Here is a 20332-nt window from a genome sequence, read left to right on the forward strand (position 1 = left end):
AGGGAGGGAGACAAAGAAAGGGAGGGAGACCAAGAGAGGGAGGGATACAGAGAGAGGGAGGGAGACAGAGAGAGGGAGGGAGATGGAGAGATGGAGGGAGGGAGGAAGTGGGAGGGAGTGAGGGAGACGGAGAGAGAGGGAGAGAAAAAGAGAGGGAGGGAGAAAAAGAGAGGGATGGAGAGAAAGAGAGGGATGGAGACAGAGAGGGGAGGTAGAGAAAGAGAGAGGGAGGAAGACAGAGAGAGGGAGGGAGGGAGACAGAGATAGGGAGGGAGACAGAGAGGGAGGGAGACAGAGAGAGGGAGGAAGACAGAGAGAGGGAAGGAGACAGAGAGAAGGAGGGAGACAGAGAGAGGGAGGGAGACAGGGAGGGAGGGAGACAGAGAGGGAGGGAGGGAGACAGAGAGAGTGAGGGAGACAGAGTGAGGGAGACAGAGAGAGTGAGGGAGACAGAGGGAGTGAGGGAGACGAGAGAGGGAGGGACGGAGAGAGAGAGGGAGAGGGAGGTAGAGAAATAGAGAGAGGGAGGGAGGAAAAGAAAGAGAGAGAGGGAGGGAGACAGAGAGAGAGATATGTGTGTATGCTCGGTCTGGTGGCTCAGTGGACAAAGACATCCGCTGCCAGGGCCTGTGTTCAACCTCATGGTCACAGTTTTTTTTTGTCTCTAGCCCCGCCCCCTCTCTCACTGACCACGCCCCCACCGGTGCGGCCCTCGGCCACAAACTACACTGTCAATTTGGCCCCTTAGAGAAAGTTTGTGAGTACCCATGCCCTACTCCTTCAAGGCCATTTGTCTGGGGTAATTCTAATTGGTGGCCCTTACCTTCTACCCCTAGCCCAGGGCATGTTGTCTGAGAGAGCTGGTCCCCACTATGCTCTTTTAATTCACTCTTCGATCTCTGGCTTCTAAATCGCTGGGCTTTAGTCAGTTTCACTTCTTGTCAATCTACCGCCACCAGAACCCCAAATCTGTTGTATACTGGTATATTAAATAGCAAAGGTCTGGGAGGAGCATGCCAGAGGCCCAAGGTTTGATTGTTTAATGGCCATCTGCATGCTTCTGAAGAGGTCTGGGCCCTAGATGACATTTGATAGTGAGTGTAAAAATAGTCCAGTGCAAAGGGCCTAATACCAGTGGGTGGCTCCAGCAGGTATCAGTTTTGCTTCATTGCTTCTGCCAGTGGTTGTGCTCCTGGAGGGATTTTGCTAACATTGAGAAAGTAAAACTTAGGGCTAGGACTTTTTCTTTAATCACCCCTCTTTGAGGTGGAAACGAGGCCCTTGAGTTATTCTTAACATGTCTCGGCAATCGTAGCTCCACTGAGGTGCCACTTGCGTTGATTTAGGATACAGCGATCTAATGAGATGAATTTTGCCTTCATACAGTTTATCTCCAACACATTGTCCTCTGCATATTATCCCCTGACAATCACATGATCTTTGCAGGCCTACTCTGCTGCTACCAAGCAATAGCGGGTCATCTGTGTGCAGGATGTTGGACAATAGGTGGACGCCAAGGCTCGAGACATGTGATACCAATTTGTCTAGCGCCAAGGAAAGGTTCACAATATATAGATTAAATAAGACACGCACAAGCACATATCTCTTCATTAGGCCAGTCGAAGTTCTCACTTCTCTTGACATATGGGTGCCATTCTCGACCTTAATCTTGACCCAGTTGTCCGAGTAAAGCAACCTAACAGCCCTTAATAGTTTGGGCAGAATTTCCTCCTTTGGAACTTTTCACATAATTTGTCATGTGAGACGCAGCTGAATGCCGCCTTAAAGTTGACAAAGCCCATATATAGTGGCATGCCCGTGGCCTCTGCTCTGCTGAGGATGAGACCTACTGCCATGAGGTAAACCGAGTCTATTTCAGTGGGAGTCTGCTTGTGTCTAACGCCCATGCTTCTAGGTCTTGAAGCAGCAAGTTGAAAAAATAATACATTCAATAGGGCAATTAAACAGTAGTTACTGAGGCAGCTCCTCCTTTAAAGACAGGGCAGATAATCAAACATTTCCATATTCCTGGGATAGAGCCTTCTGCCAGGATGGTGTTAAACATCCAGACCAAGAAGTTTGCCCACTGCAATATGTTATGTGTCAAGAGAGATTACAAGATTCCATTTGGACCAGGAGCACAGCCAGACCGAGAATTCTCGATAATTTTGGTTGTTGTAGTAGATGTGAACTTTAGGTACTCAGTGGCATCATTTACTCAGTTATTCCCGTGAGCCCACTCTAGGCCAGTTGCATCTTTCATACTTTTCGTAAGTCACAGATCCATCGTTTTTTTGCTCACTAAGCCACTCCTGTTCAGGCCCAGCCGTATGCAAATCAGAACTGACCCTGTTCTTCATGGGAACAGTCCAGCCCGAACTGCCAAGCCAGGTCTTCCCTGGACCGGGAACAAGCTTCCTGGGACCGGTTTCGGGGTAACGCCCCTCATCAGCCAGGCTAGCTTAAATCCAGTGGCAAAGCAAGCTAGGGACCAATATGGCAAATCAATCCAGCTCAGTAATTCAAGGAAAATGAATGTCGCATGTACTAAAATAGAGCTAAGTCATACAGCGAGCGACCTGTACCCCTCAATATGCATTTTTTAAAAATATTAACTAGGTTTTCTCTAGTTTATGCATGTTATAACATTTCCAGGCAAAGTCTCTGCATATGTACACCAGAAGTATGGAGATATTTCAAAACACGCTTACATTAGATTGTGGGCTGTAGGGGTTTTGATGCTGCTAATCACATACAAAGAATATTGCCTTCGAAGAAACGAGTTCTTTGAGGAACAGTAGCCTGTTTTTTAAGGTGGATTTTTCTTCCCGAAGCACTGTTTTCTCATTTTATTATCAAAACAATTTTCCATGGAATTTTGTAAATGTAATATATCACACTAAAGTGGGATTTGCCAGTAAGCCTCTTCCTCCACACCCTACATTAGTCAGTTTGAGAAAGCCTGGTACCCTGCCAATACAATCTTGGCTGCGTCTACTGAACAGTAAGTGTATGATAAATCACGATGAAGGCATCATCCAATCAGATGCCAATTATCACCTTAAACAAAGGACATTCTTCCTTGAATACGAGCGTCTTGCATGCGATCCCTGTTTTCTAACAGATGTGCAATTGTGCCTCTGCTAGGCACGCGCCACCATTGCACATCCTTTAGAACACCTCTATTTTCTATTGCACAAATGCCTCTGACAGCTTGGTTCTCTCATATTTAAATCGATGCTTCTGGAATGGCTTAGATAAATTACCTTAAGCTGTCTGCTGATTTGAGTGAAATAGTGAACACATTATTAGGACGAAGTCACATTTATTTATTAATAAGTACTTTCTAAAAATAAATGTTTGCTGCATTGTAAACGTACGCAATTAATCAAATCTTTGTTTCAAAACATATGCTTTTCTTTTTCAAATAAAACAGAAGCATATGCTTATATTTTAAAAATACACGTAAGTCACAACTATGTGTTGGTTGCTCCACTTTATTGCTAGCCAAATGTGGTTGATTGACAGAAGTATGTGTATTGAAAACCTCTCAATGATGTATAACACATACCATTGCATCCGACATTAAAGAAAACATAAACAGAGAGGTTTGCACTCACAGCAGCTCCTATGGAAAATAGTTCGACTTTATTGAGCTCTTGTGAAATAAATGAATGATACACTTCTGTGGTCAAGTGGGCAATTTACCTGGAAATATAACATATTCACCATTTTTTTGCAGGTGATCAGATGGAAGATAGAGGCAAAGCATGATGACTTCACAATATAAACAAGGGGTTGGTGCCTGCTTTACATGGGAACGCCCATACCCGAATGGTAATATCATGACGAGGCTCCGTTTGAGTGTTGGGTTCGTTATTGACTTTGCATGATTCACCTTTTGACTGATTTCAAAGGCGTTTGAAAGAATTAATCCAGAATGCCGATATAGGCCAAGGTGTAGAGCTTGATGGGATTGGAGATCTTCCACCAATCAGCCATTCACACATCTTGTCAATCTTCATCCATCCCTTTTAGTCTATTGATGCAGCACCACGGGCTTTGATGTAGGTAAATCAAAGGTGGGTGTCAGTCTAGAAAAGATGCTGCCTCTCATACAATGGGAGGTCCACCATTTTAAGGTCAGTCTTTATCTTTCTAAATCAAGCCTATTGAGTCCTTATTTAATTTAGGTAAAGTATGGTTCATGGTGCGGATGGAAAATGGTCAATTGTAGCTAATCTCCATGATCTTGACCCCACACATTGATCCATTCAATTTGCTCTTTTCCTGGTGTCATCTGATCCAAATCCACAATATAAAAGTCATTAGTGATGAATTACTGAGACGTTGCATGGGCAGTGAGCATGTAGGCGCTTTTCTCACACTTTGCCCTGCATGCAGGGCTAAGTATGAGTACTTTTGTAGTGGACTGTGGTGCTTACTGTCCTCTTTGTTTTGGAATCTGACGATCTTGCAAGATTACACTACCACAAGATCTTGTGCAATCATTTTGGGCACAGGTTTCAATTTAAAGTGCACCCATAAGATTTCCCCTCGCTTTGCCACACGCAACTTGAAGGGTTCTCCCTGCTTCCTGGAGTCTCTGGGAGGATCTGCTCCCCGGAGTATCCTCAGGTCTCCAAGGCGACCATCCCTTGTATCATTTCTGGGCACCAAGGAAAAGATAATTTTTGTCATAAAAAGTATTACTCTGAAAAAGGCCAAAGACAAATTGTTAGTTGTGCACCTTCTATTTTGAAAAGCATGGACAGGTACAAAAGCAAAACATAAGACTGAAGTCGCATTGACTAAACGCCATTATTAGAACTAGTGATATAAACACTAATTTGAACTCGTGGTTGCTTGAAACATCTTTTTTTGTCTGTGTCCAGAAGAAAGGTATCATAGAATAATCCAAAGAAGCATTTTGAATGTCTAGCAATATTTTATAACATGCATCTCTCAAAGAAGGACAAGTGAAGGAACCCTCAAAGAAACACAAAGTGATATCATTTTCTTAAAAAAAAGGTTATGTGAAGTAACAGAATGCCTCATTATGAAAAGTCATCAAGGCATTCCGAAATAAAGATTCAGGCATATGCGTACACATTCATAGCTGCCAAGTGGTCCCATGATAAATGTCTCACTTTAAGCTAGTCCTGATCTTTTGCTATGAACATTGTAACTATATGCCTCAAACACTTCAGTAGTAAAGTGCAGTTTGGTAAAAAAGACAAAGTTAGCTGAAAATATCACCCATAACAATGTCAGGCCTTGTAGATAGGAATTATGCTGGCATTTAGAAAGGCTTGTGTCATGTTTTCACCACTAGCCTCTGTGCATGGTGACAAAACACATTTCACAGGTACCTGTCCCACACCACACATTGAGGGCCTCATTTATGAAAAGTGACGCATCGCTGCGTGAAAACAGCGATGTGTCACTTTTCACTGCGCACTCCTTGAGACATTCCTGATGCGTCATATTTCATTTATGACGCATCATGTCGCAAGGAGTTACAGATACGTCAGTATTTCTAACGTATCTGTAAGCGCAAAAGTGGCGCATTGCTGGAGTGTGTCACAAAAGTGACGCAACTCCAGCAATGAGTCCTTTCACATGAGGAAAGTCCCATGTGAAAGGGCTTGCGTCAGTCTTTCTCCTGCTGTGAGGCAGGCGCAAGATTTTGACGCAACAGTGTCCTAAAAGTGACGCAGTGAAATCTCATAGATTTCACTGCGTCACTATTACGAGGCTTTTTGCAGGGGAACGCCCCCTCTGCATACATTATACCTGACGCAGGTATAATCTGGCGCAGGGGTTTAAAAGGTGACGCATCTACCTAGATGCGTCACTTTTTAAATATGGCGCAACAAGGCGCATTTTTTACACCGCTGGTGCATCACAAAAAGTGACGCACCGGCGGCGCAAAACTGACGCAAGGCCTTCATAAATAAGGCCCTGAGTATTTAATGCCTGAGGTATTTGCCATGTAACACGTTAAAACAAAAGGGAGCTGATACATCCAAGTGTTTTCCCATTCTGTGGTTAAATATGATAGTACATATTGGCAAAGATTCTAATGAGCCAACCACCTCATCAATCAGTGGAAGAATTAAACACTGGCAGCATGTCACATACGATTTCAATATTCCCAGATTCACTCCAGTATATAAAATAATTATATCAGACAAAAACAATTCTTCTAAGCGCTGCACATTTATTCCAAGCACAAAAAACTGGAGGAAACAAAAGGAAAAAGAAACAGTAGTTCAGTGACATATGTAAACAGAAAACCCCAAGCAGAATACACTCTAACAAGACTTTCTTTCTGTTACCTTGTATAACAACGTTATGTTGTGTTGGCCCCTTCAGAAAGAAATAAAAACGATACATTTCTACCTCAGTTTAATTTCTTTGAATGGCATTTTAGTTTGTGGTTTTGCAGGTGTTGTATCAGTTTATATATGTTTACACTGATGAAGGCTGTTTCTTTTTTGCTGGAGCTTTATCAGTTATTCTAAATTTAAACTTAAAACAGGATAGCCTATTTATTCAGAAGCATCAATGGCGGAGATGAGATTTGAAGGGCCAATCTCACTTGCGCAAAAGTCCTACAAATAACTTTTTTAACTGTGAAAGTATGACAGTTCACGAAACAGAGGGTATGTTTTGCAGGTATGCTCTGTCTATGCAGTGATGGCCGTAGTTTCCAACACTCCATTATTGGTGCTTAAAATAAATCAGTATGTGCCTCAATTGTCTCAAAGACAAGGTGAAGTACAGGCAAACATCTACTGTGCATCTTATGTTGCTTGAACTCCAGATCTTGATGGTCTCTCTCTTGTGATACGTGGTGGCACACAAAGGTGTGACTGTCTTGTAATACGCCTCTCTGAACAATGGATTCATCTCTAACAACCCTAACTAACTTCATGCTGAACAATCCACATGTTCCTCACTGTTTGGCTATGTATTACCTCTCTCAAGAAGGCAAAATAAGGTTGTTTGTGAATATCATTTATGTAAATCACTTAAATGGACTAGACTGTAAACACCGCTAGACTCCATTCAGTGGTTGAACAGTGCGTTCCACCAGGCCTCTAGTACTTTACCGCATCTGTTTGTAAAGGGAAATGGCAAATATTATGAAGGATAAACAAAGCAAACCTGTATGAATAAAATCACATAATACATTTCACATCAATGGGATGCCCAGGTGGAATAATCTGGTGAGGGAGGACCAGAGTCTGGACTCTCCACTTCTGACCAGCTGAAACTATCAAAGAGCCACAAACTACTTTGGAATACAAAGTCAACACAGTCTTGTTGGAGATGGCTGTGATTAAAAAAGACTTGCTTACAGCAGTGGAAAAAACAAAAGCGTCTGAGGGAGCAGTGGAGAGAATCAACACTAGCAAGTCAAAAATGCACAAAACGACCCTGAAGCTCCAAGAAACTGTGAATACTGGAAACCACAGTGGAAGATGCAGAAGGGAGAACGAGATACAATCTTCTCATTCTTCTGTGTTTTGTAGGATTCCCTGTGGGAGTGGAAGGCTCTCCCAGAGATTATTTCTATGCAAAAGGATCATTGAGATACTGAAACATTACAGGTAAATTCTCAAAGGATCAAAACCCAAAAGAACACATGTGGGAACCACTCGACGAGCAGCTGAAGAAAGCCCAGTAATTAAAAAAAAAATTACCAAGAGATTTGGGACAATCCCCCCCCCCTTCTCTTCTTCTCTCTTTTCTTCTCCCCTCTCACCCCTCTCACTTTGGGGAAAACCAAAGATAAGCGTGTATTCACAAATGGACTGTATACAAGAACTGCCAAATGTATATTCCACTTATATTTTTTATCAATAAAAATTTATTAAATAGAAAAAAAAGAGATACTGAAACCAAAAATGCTCTCCAAAGCGTTTTCTTTTGCATGATCAAACGGAGTCTTGGTCTTGAGGCCGTGTCTGGGTGCCCCACCCAGAGCAGTGATTGCTCAGTTTATCACATTCTGGGACTGGATTGTCATATTTCACAGTACAGAAATGGATCATTTATAACGGTTTAGGTATACTTGTAAATTACACATGTAGATTTACTCTTACAGTTTTGAGTAACTGTACTACTTTTGGCTATTCACAAAATCCAAGTGTAAAGTTACCCCATGAAAAAGGGGACCTACCTAAATCTACAAGTGTAATTACTACAGCAAAAAAAAGAAACAGTATGGCAGCACCACACATGGCCAACCACTGCTTCTGCAAGACCTTCCCAAAGAAAATATTTGAGGCAGGGACTTATTATAAAACAGCATAGGAAATAGTTTAATAAAATTTTTAATAGTGAAAATATAAATAAATATATCTGAATTTGAAAAAATATATACAAATTAAATATTATTTTTATTGAATTCTAAAATATCTTAACTTTTTGAGTTTAAAAATTAATGTAAGATTACATTTTAATAATGTATCATTACATTACTTTTAATTATTTCTAAACACCTATTGTCATAACTATAAATACATAATAATATTTACAATATTCTTTCATTAATTTTAAATTAAAAACGGTTGATATTTTATAATTAAATAATAAATCCTTTTTGTTTTTATATATTTTTACATTAAACTATATTTTTTACTTACATAGGTTGTGCATTGTAAAACAGAGATAATAGAATTACAAAAATAAACAAATGAATGCACATATAAGAGTGGGAGATTGAGTAAAGACACCCCTCATGCATCCATTTATTTAATTACAATATAAGCAGTGACATTCATGTAGATTGATAAACTGAACAATTTGACCATGCAATGGATATTCATTGTGGGATATGATGAAAAGTATGTATTACTTGTGAGTTTGACAGACCCATATGCCAGGAGGGGAGAGCCGTGCACCAAGGACAAGTGGCGCATCGATTGAGCCATTGTCCATGTTCATCTTTGTGGAAGATGGTGACCCAGAATGCTAGACGGGGCTGCACTGTGCCAAGGTACTGTGTCGCATCAATCGGCTGTCACTCATGAGCAGGAAGTTGCCTTGACACCGAATTCCAGGAGAGGCAGCAGGAAAGGCAACTTGAGGCTAGTGTGACCCAACAGTGAGTTTCGTTGGAGCGACCCTGGATGCTAGGAGAGGTCGCTCGAAGCACTGAGGCATAAGGACTGGGCTGTCGCCAATGACCCAATACTGCTGCTGCAACCAAGACAAGGGTGGCTATGTATCCGAGGAGGCCTGAGGACAGAGGAGACACCGTTGGAGTCCAGCCAGAGCAAGGAGGAGACTGCCCCATCCCTGAATGTTGCCTCATGTGAATGAACAGCACACCTGTTACATGGTAACTTGGTAGCCTGGGTGGTTGGCCTGACAACTAGTACTCTGCCTATCTCAAGGGGGACTATGGTATTGCTTTTTAAATGTCATTTACCTTTGCATGTGTAGAATTCGATTTACAATACTTCTTTTATCCAAAAGAAGTATTTCACTGGACGTTGATTTATTGTTTGCTGTTTTATATCTACACTTTCCTCCAAGAGAACCTTGATTGCTCGTGCAACACTATCTAACTGAGAAACAGGTCGAGAAAGGTTTGCTTGACCCAGCTGAACAGGATCCATGGTAGGGTGGGCCACAGGACATCAAGAGTAAGAGGCCAAAACCATCTTGTTTAGGCCCAGTAACACCTGCTTGCCCAGTGGACCTCAAACGGGTTTTTGACACATGTTTGTATACCTTTGCCTACATAGATTACACTGAAGCCAATGCCTTTGTTTGCATGCGCTAAGCAAAAGTCACTGCTTATTACAAATGGTTTTGTCCTAACCACATTGATGCTTCTGTTAATTTATTGGAGTAGTATAGACACAGAGATTAAGCAATTTATCATAGGGCCATAGAAAACATGCTAATAACTCTGTGTATCTCTTGACAATCTTGTATTACTCTATTCCGATCCAGATATTTTTTAATATAACTTTCTCATAATCCTAAATGGCATTATAGGATTTCACTTGTTTTACAGTAGCAAGGCTCTAAAAATCCTCTTTTGTTCTTGGATAACAAATGCAAGACATAAATTAAAAAGCAAAATCTAGCACCAGACTCATTAATTACAAGAGCAAGGATTAGACAGGCATTATGAAAAACAGCCTTCATGCTGAAATGCTGTTGTTACCTAATGCATCTGAGCCAGGATAATATACAAAACCAAATAAGACAAAAAGGGAATTAAAGCTCCTCATATCACCATTTACCAGAGCACAGAACATCCCCAAGGCCCTTTAATAATAGAGATCGCTGCTTGAAAATTGTCCAATGATGTTCAAAGATCACGTGGCTGCATAACCACTGAATCATATGCAACGGAGCACGCCAGTCGTTTGTGTTTTGAGTAAGATGTAATATTAAAAGGTGGAATTGTCTATATTTGTAGTATTTAAGCATTTTTCTTTAGCCTACAGAATGATTTTGTTCTTTTAATGGCGAAGATCTATACCTTTGGATAAAATCGCAGTTTCCTCCTGGACGAGAAAAAATATATATTTATAAGTCCTGGAAGCCAGCAATCCCTGTGGGAGAGCTCATCTATATTTTCCTTATTACTGACGACATTTGAGGCATCTAGTCGCGTATGTTAAAAACAACGACATAACCAATCAACTGTATTAGACTATTACAGTTAAGCTCTGACGTCATATTTGCTGCCATAGTCAGCAACCAAGGGGAAAGGCAGCATGACTAAAGGTTCAATATAAACAGCTAATAAGAAACCTGGCATTTCCTGCTTGGCTCTCTCTTTCTACGTGAGCAATGATCAGGAGAAAGGCGATATTTATGACAGCATGTTTATTTTTTGTACTTAGGTAATTAGAATCTCTCTGTTTGCTTCAAAACATTCTGAGCAACAACGTTTTTTTCAAAAAAATCTGACAATTAAAAGATTCTAACATATTTTTCAGCATATCTTTCTGCATTTTTGGCGTCCTTCATTTTGCACTACGAATTGTACTTTTTTCAGCATTTATGCAAACAAACTGTTTCTTTCATATAAGAGAGCAACACACCAAGACCAAGATTTGCTAAGCTTTGCATTGTCCTTGCAGCGCACAGGACGACACAAGTACAAAGCAAAGGCCTCAATAATATGTATACAGCAACGGAAGGGGTGGCTTGTGCCACCTTGCATGACTTTGTAAAGAAATGTAGCTCAACTCAGCGGCTTGTGCCGCATTACATTTTATAGTGGTAGGCGTAACATGGGTGAAGCATGGTCTTTCCCATGTATCCACCCATGGCATTTGATGCAAGTCCAATTTTATTGAAAGCAGCAAACCTTGGATTGAACCAAAAACCTGTGCCTACCACAGAGAAGCATAAGATGGGGAAATATCTTTATTTCTTCTCATTATTTACTCTTTCTGTGAGTGATGCATTGTGTATCACATATAGAAAGGAGAAATTCCATCTAAGGATTGTGTTTTTGTGAGAAGGTGTTCCTTCGTGCACAGAAATCATCCTGCCTTTAATGCAGACATCCTTGGAACATGGTGCAAGGGTGCGTGCGTTAGCGCTTGGCAGCACACAGTGTGCAAGCACTAGGAGGGAACAAAAGTATGACATATTGTTGTAGATATGGCACATTTTTGCTCTCTTCATTTCATGCAATGCAGCATCTTTGCTTTCTGCCCTGCATTGCATGGAACAATTGGAAATCTGCTCCTAAGTAGTTAACCAGTTTGTGGCCCAGGGTGATGGTGTGACCATGTATTATAAGAAATGAAGTATCCCTTGCTGTACATTATGAGGACTTTGTAAGTCAACTCGGAGTTCCATGATATTTTCAAGGAACTCAATCTATGGTTTTATTCCTCTGTATGGAAACAGATCTCCTTGGTGACTCGCAATATCCTCATAATGCAGGGCATGGGGGACTTTATTCCATATATAATACATGAGTTCCTGCAATACCTGTATAAAAGCCCTTCTCAAATTCCCATATTACATGCAACTTTTGACACACCTAATCACCTGTAATAAGGAAATGACATAGCAGATCAACTGAAATATGTTATTATAGTTGAGTTCCGATATTACAATGCCTACTACCAGAGCGAGCAGCCAAAAGAAAATGAAGGACATAGAACTGTAGTTTAGAAAACAAAAACATAAAAACAGCCTTTTCTTCTTCTGCTCTATTTTTGTTTATGAACGGTGATAAACAGAAAAGTGCTATTAAAGGCAATGTGTTTTCCATGCTGTAGACAATTAGGCAAAGACTGAATTTCTTTGCATGTTTCAACATATTCTGAACTACAGCTTTTTTGTACATCTGACGACTTCTTTTAAAATGATTCTAGCATCTTTTTGCAGCAAATATCTAAATGCTTTTGGTGTCTTTAATTTTGCACTAGAGATTCCAAGTTTTTGCTTTATGTTTACAACAATGATGATGGATGGAATGCTTGAATTGTTCTCAGCCAGTGGAAATTGCTCATGCCACATCTCAAACCATAATTATTTGCCACCAGGCCACCTCAGTTTCGACCTAGACATATGCAAATCAGTCTTGGCCCTGCGCCAGTGGGAAAAGTCCAGCCTGAGCTACAAGCCAGGCCCTCTCTGAACTTGAATACAAGCAATCTAGGACCAGTTTCACCGTTATTATTGGCTCTTCAGCCAGATATAGCTCAATTCCAGTGGCACAGTAAAACAGGACCCACTTCTAGGTACACCCGTCGCACGGAGATTGTAAACTGCAACAATAACAAGGTGATGGATGGCATGCTTGCATTAATCTCAGCTACTGACAATTGTTCAGGCTGCATCCCAATCCATCATTTTCCACCCACTATGCCACCTCAGTTTGGTCCCAGTCAAATGCAAATTAGTCTTGATCCTGCTCCAATGAGAACAGTTCAGCCCGAACTGCCAAGCCAGGTCCTCCCTGACCTGAAATTGAAGCAACCTCACACTTTTCTTTCTCATATTATGAACTCTTCAGACAGGTATAGCCTGAATCCAGTCGCAGAGAGAGCATGGGCCTCACGTCTGCATATACATGTCACCCTTAGGGCATCAACTGCAAGAACAAGGTGATAGATGGAACGCTTGAATCTAATCACAGCCACTGACAATTGCTTGGGTCGCATCCCAACCATCGTTTTTCCCTCACCATGCCATCTTAGTTAGGACCCTGTCATATGCAAATCAGTCTTGACCCTGCTCCAGTGGGAACAGTCCAGCCGCATAAGCTAAGCCAGGTCCTACCTGAACTGGAATAGAAGCATCCTAGTACAGTTTTTTCCATGATAATGTGCTTCTCATCAAGGTATAGCTTGATTCCAGTGGCACAGTGAGCACGGGACCCATGTGTGGGCATACATGTCGCACTTAAGGCGTCAACTGCAACAAAAACAAGGCGCTGGATTGAATGCTTGAATTAATATCAGCCAGAGGCAATTACTCAGGGCTGCATCCCAATCCATTGTTTTTTACCCACCATGCCATCTCAGTTTGGACCCACCCATATGCAAATCAATCTTGATCCTGCTCCAATGGGAACAGTTCAGGCTGAACTGCCAGGTCCTCCCTGAACCGGAATACAAGCAACCTAGGACCAGTTTCACCTTTTTTACGCAGTGCTTGAGCCAGGAATTGCTTGATTCTAGTCTCACAGTGAGCACAGGACCCACATCTGGGTATATTTGCTGTGCTTAGGGAGTCACCTGCAACAACACCAAAGTGATGTATGGAATGCTTGAATTAATCTCAGCCACTGGCAATCGCTTCGGGCTGCATTGCATATTGCCCACTATGCTGCCTCAGTTTGGACCCAGCCTTATGCAAAACAGTCTTGACCTTGCTCCAGTGGGAACAGTGCAGCCTGAACTGCCACGCAAGAATCCTCCTTGAACCAGAATACATGTAGCCCAGGACTGGCCTTGCCTTTATTATGGACTGTTCAGCCAGGTATAGCTTGATTCCAGTGGCACAGTGAGCACAGGACCGAACATTGGGTATACCCATCAAACTTAGGGCATCAACTGCACCAACAAAAACAAGGTGATGGACGGAATGCTTGAATTAATCTCAGCTACTGGCAATCTGCAATTGGGCCGCAGTCCAATCCATTATTTTTCAGCCCACCATGCTACATCAGTATGGATCCAGCCATATGCAAATCAGTCTTCACCTTGCTCCAATTGGAACGGTCGAGCCCGAGCTGTAAAGCCAGGTCCTCCCTGAACCAGAATACAAGGAACTAGGTCCGGGTTCGCCCTTATTATGGGCTCTTCAGCCAGTTATAACCTAATTTCAGGGGCACAGTGATCATGTGACCCAGATATGGGTATTCCCATTGCACTTAAGGCATCAACTGCAACAACAGCAGGGTGATGGATGGAGTGCTTGAATTAATCTCAGCCACTAACAATCACATGGGCTGCATTCCAAACCATTCATTTTTGTCCACCATGCCATCTCAGTTTGGACCCAGTCATATGCAAATCAGCCTTGAATCTGCTCTAATGGAATCACTCTATCTCTTTAGCATAAAAGAGCAACTGATCAAGGATTTAAGTGTCATGTGTGGAAGGAAGATGGTGTGGCTATGTATTATAAGTAATAAAAGCACCCCCTCTGTACATTATAAAGATATTGCAATTCACCTTAGAGTTACATGACCTTATGAAGGAACTCATTATTCAACCTAATTTCTCTACATAGTCAAAGAACTCTTGTAGGTAGTAATTCTTTATTTAGATATAAAAAACATATCTTTAAAAGATTGCACAAATCACATTGTGTACAGTTTTATGAATAAAAGATGATACAAGAATAAAATGTGACCGTAAGCATATTAATTAAAACCTTTCAATTTGTAAATTAACTCTCCCCGTTATTGCAAGGTCTATTAAAGTGCAGGTTTCCATTTTATCAATCAGCTATTTGGCCTCAGCAATGTCCATATTATCTAGGTTGCGGTAAGCGTGCTGAATGAATTCGGACAGATTTATGTTTAAAACAATGTTATCTGGAGACATAGCAGCGATGATGGCGTGCCTGCAGGTCCGAATACCAAGCCTGTTCCATTCTGGCTTAAGGAGGCATCGCCGCTGGAAATTGAATGAGGGACAGATGCAGAGCACGTGCAAGATTGTTTCTGTTGCTGACCCGCATCCTCTGCATGTTGTGTCTTCTTTCTTACGACGCCAGGTGGGAAGATTTTGGAGAAAGCGCCAATCTCCCAGTCTTAGAGCAATCAGACAGCGCTTTAGATGAAGTGCAAATGTCGTGGAAAGGTAGGCAGCAGGGGCCAATCGTTTGTAGGAGTTAACTACCGCCCATGAGTGACTACGTTTCGTGACAAGAGCTTTGTCCGAAGCCAGAGATTTCTGTCTTACACATTTTTTGTTTATGTTTTTAAAAACAGTCTGACTGGGGTTAATAGCCCAAAGATCGGCAGCTGACATTTGATGGATGTAATCATTCAGAAGGCGCCCAAATGTTCCCCCTGTATTAGTCTCATTGATTTCTATCCATATTAGGGATTCTAGTGTGCCTGGTTCGGCCTGTCTTAATTTATGACATAGCTTAAGGTAAGTACCAACGTTGGTGGCTTCATAGTTGGTTAATCCCAGCTCTAGTCTGATCTGAGCCGGGGAAGCAGCGCTCGGTAAAAGAAGAACCTTCCTGTAGATTTTAGTTGTATATTTGTTAAGGGCAGTGTTCATTTTGCCTTTGAAGATCTCTATGCCATAAGAAAGTGTTGGCCCAATTTGTGCTCTGAGGACTTCTAATAAAGGGGCAAAGGTTGGGCCTGAGAGTTTCTTCAATAGCTTGGCTAAGGATACCACTAAAGCCGTAGTTTTAGCTGCGATCACACTACTTTGCTTTGAGAAGCTACCACTTGCGTCCAGATGGACGCCTAAATATTTGTATGATTGGCCGATCGAAAGGCTTGTGTTATTAATTGACCAACCACCGCCGCTGTAGTGTTTCTTGCCAAATGGGACTATCAGGGTTTTCTCCATGTTAATTTCTAGCTGGTTGTCGGACGTGTATTTTGATAGTTCAGCAAGGAGCCTTTGTAACCCTACTCTAGTGAGGCTAAACAAGGCCAAATCGTCAGCGTATAAAAGGTTACATAATGCCGCACCTCCTATTTTGGGTGGATGGCTATTTACCTTGTCTAGAGTGCTTGACAGGTCGGCTATGAATAGGTTAAAGAGAAGAGGGGCCAGCACGCATCCCTGCTTGACACCTCGTGAGGTCATGATTTTTCACGAGAGATGCGAGCCGGACCCTAGCTTCACTCGGACCCATGTATTGGAGTAGAGTTGGATAATTGGGTTCAATATTTCATTTGGAATGCCCCACTGAGTCAATTTTTTCCAAAGGGCCGCCCTGGGCACGCTATCAAACGCTGCTTTAAAATCGACAAAGCAGCAGAAGACCATCCTGTTTGTTTATAAGGCTTTGTCGATTATCGTGGAAACTGCCAGTAGATTTATCATAGTTCCTGAATTGGCAACAAACCCTGTCTGGTTTAGAGGAATCAGATCGTGGTCCTTTGCCCATTGCCTTAGATCCTCTAGAATAAGTCCTGCAAAATGTTTTTCCTCTATGTCCAGTAGAGCGATTAGTCTGTAGTTGTTGGGTGTAGCTCGTGAACCAGATTTGTAGATGGGATGGATTATTGCGCCCCGCCATGAGTCCGGGATTGCAAGTGTTCGCAGGGTGTAATTAAAAAGATTCAAAAACACCATGGACCAAAAAGGAATGTCCGATTTAAAGAGCCTTTGTGGCAGGCCATTAGGGCCTGGTGCCCCATCTTGCCTCCCTTCTGTCACTGCTTTGGCAACTCGATCCTCGGTAAATACGTAAACAGGGGTAAGTCCCTGATTTTTATCCAAGGAGGTGTTCAGTGATTCGTCATCTGCAGTCCCGCGTCCCATGAGTGGTCTGGTACTATCGGGATTATCTTGTGCCTGGAAGTGAACTGTTAGATATGTTACCCATTCTCCTTCCTGGATATTTGAGGAGCCAGAGTTTGTCAGGTTTAGATGGGTGCGGTTAACAAGGGACCAGAATTTCCTTGTGATTTTTTGCTTGCTTTCCCACACCAATTTTACCCAGTATTGGTTTTCCTGGGCCTGTTTCTCTTGGGAGACTGCCCTCCTGAATGCTTTTTGGGCATGATGATATGTGGCAAGGAAGGCACTGTTCCGCGGGAATTTTAAAGTCAACCTCAGTGCGATGTTCCTTGCTTTCTTTAGTGGTTTAATGGCGGCTGAGGTTGCGGCCCCTACTGGAGACAAACGGTTTGTGCTCTGAGCAGTCGCAGGATATGAGTTGATCAGGTGGAGGCACAACTGTGACCATTTCCATATCGGGTTGGCTTTGTTATCAAGACTGCCTGTTATGTAGTCCTTGCTTGCTTTTAGAACACTCTGACTGTTGGTTTCATTCCATTTAAGGCGCTTGAGTTTTTCCGTGTGAATTCCCTTGTAGGTTGTGGGGGCCGCTTTATGGAGTTCTGGGTTTGCAGTGAGAGTGATGACCTGGGGCCTATGGTCGCTTTCAGACCGTGGGTGGATGCAAAAACAGTTTAGTTTAAACAGTAGTTCAGAATTGCAGATAGTGAAATCTAAGTAAGATTTTTTTCTTCCGTTCGACCAGGTCCAGTTTGGGGGTGAATCGCTTGATGTCCTTCCGTTCACTACTAGGTAGCCTGCGTTGTAGAATCTTGTCACGAAGAGCTCACCTAGTATGTTTGGGGCTTGCTTTGGGGGTTTGGATTGAGTCAAAGCCTCAATATTATTAGTCATATCCGGCCCTTCCGTGTCTGCTGCAATCCCTGGAATAGATTTGTGTTGAAATCTCCCGTAAAGATGCGGTCCGAGTTGGGATATTCAGTAGCGATGTCGTTCATGATTTCGCACAATTGGACCAGGTGGTCTTTTTTTGTACGGGTGCTGGGATTAATGTACACAGTGACAAGGAGAATTGGACACTGCCTCCCACAGGGGTTGATTTTAACCCCAAGTAACCAGTCTTCTTTGAGGGGGATTTGGTTGAGGGGGATTTGGTTGAGAGCGCCTTTTAGGTTATTTGTGATGTATGTGGACAAACCGCCTTTGGGGTGGCCAAATCGGTTGTCCCTGAGAGCTGGTTTCCAGAACTCAATGTATCCTTCTATGGGACAGCCCTCTGTCGCCCAAGTTTCCTGTAGGGCGATTGCTGTATGTTTGCACAGAAAAGCCACAGTGTCTTCGTTTGAAGTTTTTTGGTGGAGTCCACTGATATTCCATGAGCACAGTGAGAATGGAGACTGTTCCTGCTTGGTGTGTCTTTTGTGCCATGTATCTGCCGCTTAAAGAGGTTTTCTAGCGGGATTGTGTATTTCTGCAAGTATTTCCCCCGTTGGCGGTCAGTATGAATGTTTTGATGACAGGATTTCTGGCAGCCACCCCCAGCTGTAATTGGATTCTTCTTTGACCCCAACTTTTTCGGGCCCTTTTTGGTTTAACTTCGGCCCCTGAAGCATTTTTTAAGATCGAGTAGGGTCTTGCGCCTCCTGTTGTTTTAGATGTTCACAGGTGGCTGGGTGAGGTCGGCCTTGTTAACAGGGAGGTGGGGTACCCGGGGATGGAATAAGGATACACTCTAATTCCCCAGTTCTGCAGCGTCGGCTTCTGTTCAAGAAAAGCTCCTGCCCAGCTGGGCGATGAGAAAGTCACCACAGTGACCTCAGAGGGTTGATTTCCTCGGGGAGAGAGGAATTCGATGGATTCAATATTGTTTGTGGCCAGTCCAGCTAGACCCGGGATTCCTTCTGCTAGTTTTAGCAGATTAGACCAGTTAAGAATGTCATGCCGACCTTTTGATTTATATTTGGGGGCCAGTAGAATCTGATGGCAGGGTGGATCATTATTGGTTGACTCCGGAACACCTGTAAGCTTAATCTTGGAGTTTTCGACTGTACTGTCTAGTTTGGTTTCATATAACTGCTCTGACAGTCATTGTGGGGCCCTCCCCTCGTCAAATGTAAATTTTGACTGATCGCAACTTTAGAATCGTTGCAGATGGTTTTGGAGTAATTGGTTCTTGGCTTTACGTTTTCTTTTCCCGGGGAGGTGAGAGCCATCGATGGACTGGGGTTTTCTGGTGTCATCTCTGATGTCATCTTGGGCCCTATTACACTTGCCGTATCTGAGCTCACCCTTAATAATTCTGTGTGGTCCCTGCCCGCGGCTGTTTCTGGAGCCGTTGTTTGTATGCTTCGGGCCTTTGGGCTGTTTGCAGATTCTTGGGTGGGTTTATCCGGGGTGACTCCCTTGAGGGTGGTTGTTTGTTCTGCGGCACTGTTTATGACGGGGGATCTTTTGTTTTCAGCTTTTTTAAAGATAGGGAAGAGTTCCTGGTGGGCGATGTTGGAGTTTTTCCTTAGTTTATTTCTGGCTTTGCGCTGGCGTTTACGCTCTCTTTTGCTGCATGGTAAAGCTGGCCCCGGATGGGCCGCCGCTGTTAAGCCACTTTGAGAAATGGGGATGTAAGTTTGCACAGGCTCGAGATGATCTTGCCTGAAAGTGGGTCTAGTTGGTGGCGATGGCGGGCCGTTTTCTGCCGTTGAGTTTGGTTTTGAGTGGGTGCTCTGAGTGTGACCGTTCAGCTTCAATTGGCCAGTGGTTGTTCCTATGTTTGGAGCCTCACCTTCTTTTAGCAGAAGGTTCAATAGGTTTGAAGTGATCTAGCTGTGAGGGGGATGGCGGTTTGGTAGGAACGTTTCCTCCTCTCAGCAACTTTACTTCCCTAATGACTGTGGTTAGGCATTCTGGGAGCAAAGAATGAGAATCTATAATTGGGGAACAACAGCAGGTTGATTCGGCGAGGTTCGTGGAGGCTTGCGCCCGTAAAATTAGGGCATTGAGTTTATCTAATTTACTGTTGATCCCAGACGTGAGTAGGGCCAGGGTGTTTGATAGGTCAACCTGCACCTCAAGTTTTATTGAATGGTAATTGAGTGCGTTAACTGTTTGCTGCAGGGTTTGTAAAAGTTGTGGCCAAGCACTGGTCCCGGTATTTACTTCAGTGTTTTGTTTTTCGTTTGGGACCGAGCTGGACCTGGGTGAATTCTCAGACGTCTTGAAAAAAAGAGACAGGTCCGTCATAAGCTGATCGTTCTGGGCGGGCAATGCTGGCTGGCTTTGCTGTGTATCCTTTGTGTGTCCAGGTGGCGAGAAAATCATGTACGGGGGGCTCAAAGCTAGTGGTGCTGTAAAGCCAGGTCCTCCCTGAACCAGAATACAAGGAA

The sequence above is a fragment of the Lissotriton vulgaris genome, chromosome 2_1 (genome assembly GCF_964263255.1).
Source record: "Lissotriton vulgaris chromosome 2_1, aLisVul1.2, whole genome shotgun sequence".
Lineage (NCBI taxonomy): Eukaryota > Metazoa > Chordata > Amphibia > Caudata > Salamandridae > Lissotriton > Lissotriton vulgaris.